Below are 5,939 nucleotides of genomic sequence, written 5' to 3' on the forward strand. Positions count from 1 at the left end.
ATGGACCAAAAACAAAATTTCAGGGTTTAAAATGCTAACGCCATATTAGCAAAAGCACCGAATATTTGCAGCTTTGTCTGCTAAAATTTCTTCGAAATATGTTTAGCAACAATGAACAACGGCAACATGTAGCAACAAATTTCACAAAAATATTGCTAGCAATGCTGATGCTATTTGATATTGTCGCTTTAATAAAACAGCGTCGGGCACGCATACTCATATTTTGCAGCACACATGATCAACACATATCAGAAAAGAGAATAGCAACAAAGTTTCAACGGCTTAGCCATGTTTTCAGCAAACAATTGTTTTTGAGATCAGGGTTACCAGTGTAATGCATTCAAAATCACGATATAATTAATTCCACTTTTTCGTTCAAAGGACATGTGAATTTTTGGTGAAGCCGTTCAAAATATATTTTTTATTTTTAAACAATAATAATTAGTATTCTTTAGGTTCTACCATATGATGGGAGCATTTTGACATTAAATGATATCTTTTTTATTATTGCGTTGGCAACTCTATTCTCGATTATGCCTAACGAAAAAAATATTAGGCGTGAAAAACGAAATAAGCAAAAATGTACAAAAATAAATATGCGTTCGGTTGCTTATTTAGCCGTGTGTGTACAGTGTACAGCTAATGCTAATGTTTTTAGATGCTGGCTTTTAAACCCTGCATAATTTTATCCGATTTTGTAGCTGCTCTGTTGGTCGCAATAATAGCCCGATGCTAATTATGTTGACTTACTCGGTCAGATAACAGATCTACAACCTAATATATCCAGTTTTTTGCTTGTAGTGTAATCATAAGCACAATAGAGGCCGCAATTATAGCTCAATAGTCACGAAATTTTGCAAGAGGTAAGGGTTTAGGTCGATGAAGATGCCTACAATGTTGGATGATGATCTGATATTAATTAGCGGGTGAAATGGTCCATTACTTTTGTATGAAAAATAAAAACATTTTATTTTTCGTCCATATTTGAATTCCTGGAGGGGATATACCGGCAAACTCGACTATATATGGAAGAATAACTACCGACCTTTCCTCTAATATATAAAGAGTTTTGTGAAGAGAACCACCTCTTCCTCCCATGCTACAAAATGTCTCTATCATTACAGAGAAATTCCCAGTTTTTGCAAATTGCGTGGAGCCCTAGCATATTACTTGTCAAATTGTCCAAAAATTAAGGATGTAACAGAAGGGGCTAAACAACGCCAATTTTCCAATTTAAGAACATTTATTAGAAATGTATAATATATAATTGTTCCACAAACATCCCAGTAGGGACAAGGAAGCCTTCTTTCATATTTCATGGTAAAATTGGTGCCACCGTGGTACAATTGTATGCACGCTGAAGGTCGGGGATTCAATTCCCCGCCAGCCAACATCAAATTTCCAACGATGGCAAAATACCTCTCAGTAATATTGGCGACATTTAAAGAGTATATTTGCCATGTAAATCTTCTCTACAAGTGGTGTCCTCAGACACGCCTTTCAGACTCGTATGAATCGTGGTGCTGTCCCTTCTGGGATGTTTGTGGAACAATTATTATATTGTTATTTTAACTTGATGTGATAAGGTAGCAGACTCCACAAAGTTATTTCTTACAATAAGTTTTTTTGTCAAAAAGGAATTTTGATTTGCTCAAAGCTAATTCGCAGGGTAGTGGTGTAGGGTATCGCATGGTCGACCCTGTCCGAATATAGCCTTTGCTTACGTGTTTATTTATTTGAAAATTTTGCGAAGTTAATTTTTAATATTAATTTTAATTAATTTCTCGTTGGAGTCGAGCTTAATTACCGATGATTTTTGCAAGTGAAAAAGGAAAATTTATTTTTAATAAATTTATTATTATCAACAAATAATAAAAAATATCTTAAAGTACATCTATATTATCCATTAATTAAAAATATCTGCAGAATCTAGACAATGCGTAGAAAAATATGAAACAAAATTTATAGAGGTTGGGTTATAAATTACATATTATAGGAACAACAAAAGAGAAAAACAAAAAAGCAATAGAAAAATCAATAACACTATGCAACACGAAAATTATTAACCATATTCTGACATCGCATCGTGACAGAACACCAAAAAAAGAAGACATGCGTCTCGCCGTTTTTTCCTATCTCATCAACTTTCGCGGTTTGAGGCTTTGATGTCAAAAGGGGTCATTTTGTCAGGAATATATCTTCTAAACCGTTAGGAAATTTGAATTAATCTCAGAGGCAAAGTTGAAGCACATCTAAACCAGTAAGGAAAGGATCAAGGATACCCTACACCACTGTGAATATGTATGGGAGCTATATCTAAATCTGAACCGATTTCGATATAATTAGGCACATTTATTTCTAGACCTCAGCCACACATTCCAAATTTCATTGAAACCGGACATTTACAGCGTGTTTGGTGCAGCAAATACGTGAAATCGGGCTGAATATATATGTGGGAGCTATATCCAAATCTGAAACGATTTTGATATAATTTGGCACATTTATTTCTTGGTCGAATTCAGTAACACATGCCAAATTTCATCGAAATCGGACATATGTAGCGTGCTTGGTGCAGCAAATACGAGAAATCGGCCTAAATATATATATGAGAGCTATATAATTTGGCATATGTTTTTCTAGACAGATTTCAGTCACACATTCCAAATTTGATCGAAATCGAATATATATAATGTTTAGTGCAGTAAATATGTGAAATCGGCCAAAATATATATATGGGAGCTATATCCAAATTTAAACCGATTTTCACCAAAAGCAATAGCGTTCTTCCTATGAGTAAACAAATGATAATCCCCAATTATCAGCTGGATCGGATAATAAATGCGACCTGTACTTTGATCACAAAAATACATGGACAGACAGACTGACGGACATGCATAAATCGACTCAGAAAGTGATTCTATGTATATTCCCAAAAGGAACTATGGATCTATCTCTTTTCCTTATGCATGTTACATACAAATGCACAAAGACATAATACCCCTTACCACAGCGCGGTGTAGGGTATAATAAAAAACAACAAAAGTTTTGAACACATAAACTCCATCAACCTTCATCTTCTAGGTCATAATCGTCAAGATGTAATTTATTTTTATATTTTTTATTGGGTTTTGGTCTACAGATATCAAACCTATCAGATTTGAAGCAAACAATTAACGACAAAAATGTACCTTATATCTCAATAAACATATTTTTAGAACATACGAACTCTGTAAAATAGTTCTTAAAGGTCAAAATAGCAAAGCAAGGCGAATTTTTATCCTGTTTTCTCTGATTCTCGTCCACAGATACTAAACCGTTCAATATTTAGGACAACAATCAAGTACAATAATGTAGCAAAGGTATCAGTAAACAACTTTCTGGTACATACGAACTGTCTGTGAAAGGTTCTTAAAGATCAAAATAGCAAAACACTTTAGAAAATATTCGATTTTTATACTTTTTCCTAGATTCTGGTGCATAGATACCAAACCGTCCAAAAATTTAAGAATACAGTCAACAACAAAAATGTACCTAAGATTTCAATAAACAACATTCTAGAACATATGAAGATTCTAGAAATGACGCTTTAAGCTGAAATTCACAAACAAATCAATTATAGTTAAAGGTTTCCCCCAACACAGGTTTGTAAAAACCCAACTCTTCAAAATTCAAGAAAATTTGGAAACTCATGTATTTACGGACCTGAATAGGATAGAATGGACAAATATAATCGAACTTTGAGCTTCAAGAACCGTTCCTAGAAAGTTCATATGTTCTAGAAAGTAGTTTACTGAGATCTTAAGTACATTTTTGTAGTTGACTCTATTCATAAATTGTGGACGGTTTAGTATCAGCGGCTTAGTATCAGTGGACCAGAACCAGAGCAAACTAGATAAAAGTCACATTTGTTTTGCTATTTTGACCTTTAGGTACAGTTTCTACAGAGTTCGTATGCTCTAGAAAGTTGTTTATTGAGATGAAAGGTATATTTTTATAGTTGGTTGTTTGCTTCAATTTTGACAACAAACCGAGAAAACAATTTTAAAGAAATTTGACCTTGCAGATGATGATGCAGAGTATAATGGATTTTATGTGTTCACAATTTTTTTTCTTTATGACAAGAGCGACAACTTTGCCTCTGAGAGTAAATCAAATTTCTTAAGGGTTTGAAAGATATGATCCTGACAAAATTATCCCTTTTGACACAAAGCCTCAAACCTTTGGAGGCCTATAACCGAGAAAGTTGATGAGATAGGGGAAAACGGCGAGACACGTTTTTTCTCTTTTTTGGTCTTCTATCACACTGTGGTGTCAGAATATGTTTAATGAAACATGACTCAAAAATTACACACAGTATAATGAAAGTATTCTGCTAAAACTTCATCAAGAAATTTGATTTACCACCACGAAAGCTTAGTTGCTTACTGTGATATCTTATAAGGATAGGAAATTAAGAGTAATATTGAAATTACAATCAGTCAAAAAATATGAAAATTAAAAAACCTGTTATTAACAAATTAGTTAAAAGCAGTTGATGCGCATCCGCTTTTGGACAACGCGAATCAATCTCTTTCAGTATCCATGCTAGGGTGTCCAAAAACCGGTTTTTTAAAACAAAACGGTTTTCGGTTAACCGAAAATTTCAATTTTTTAAAGAACCGGTTTTCGGTTTTGAAAATTTTTCAAAACCGGTTAATCGGTTTAAACCGGGTTTGTAAAATATGTACAAAATTGCTCATAATTGATAAATATTAAAAATGTGGGAAAAAGGGGTAAATGAAGTATACCGACTTCGTTATTATATAATTATCTCATAATATCCCTGCTATTTGAGATTCAACCTCGAAGTGGGGACAGGAAAGTTATGACTGAAATTGTGCTCTAAGAATTGTAAAACCCCTTACATAATTGTGTACCAAAAGAATCAACAGCATGTTTCAACGCCCAAACTTTAGTATTCGAAATATTTTTACATTTGCTTTTGCGTCAAAACAGAAAACAAATTTTAAAAACACACAAAAGTTTGTGCGCGTTTCATTCGCACAAATTTTCATTTCGACATACAGAAACAGGTTGTATGTTTGAATTTTATTAAGTCTAGATTCTCCCTCATGCGTTGTTAACCTCAAATTATCGTGCCGGAATCAAACATCTATTTTGTTATCGTTAACATTTACAACCTTAAATTCAACAGGTTCTTAGTTTACTGTACTAATTCAAAAACGTATGTGTAACGTAATTCAAACCACCTTGTGATATTACGTATACGCAGGCATTTCATAGATCGTTCAATTGAACTAGATTTGCACAACTATACCTCTTACACGAAATATTTTTCAAATTAAAGGGCGAGTCTTTACTCAGCCGCTCTTGCTAACGGACGTGTGATCGCATTGTAAAAACATTGTCGCAAAATTCAAATTTCTAAACACAAAATTAGTGATCAACAACATTGTTTTGTTGTTTCAACAAATCTGTGTTGTTGTTTTTCTTGTGTCATAAAATCTACCAGCTAAACCTTGAACTTACACTGAACGTTCAGTAACAATGCATTTGAGCGAGAGTGACGATAGTGATGAAGATGATTGGCAAAAAGTGCCAACAACAAACAAAAGAAATCACCAACATTCGCCAAAAGTTTATGAAAAGAAAAGGCAACGAACAACAAGCAGTGATCAGCCATCAACTTCCAATAACAAATATGCTATCCTCAGTGATGAAGTCAACAATGATAAAAACGATGATGCTATTGATGACACCAACAAAAAGGGGAATGAAGAAGATTCTTCAAAACCCCCACCAATATTTGTGCCTGATGTGCAAAATATTAGTAAAATGATTCAACATATTTCAAACGTTATTCCAGCTACAGATTTTCATTACAAATCATTAATCAATGACCAAGTAAAAATCATAGTAAAAACCATAGATTCATACAG

The sequence above is a fragment of the Musca autumnalis genome, unplaced genomic scaffold, assembly GCF_047663935.1.
Source record: "Musca autumnalis isolate F117 unplaced genomic scaffold, ASM4766393v1 scaffold_5, whole genome shotgun sequence".
Taxonomy (NCBI): domain Eukaryota; kingdom Metazoa; phylum Arthropoda; class Insecta; order Diptera; family Muscidae; genus Musca; species Musca autumnalis.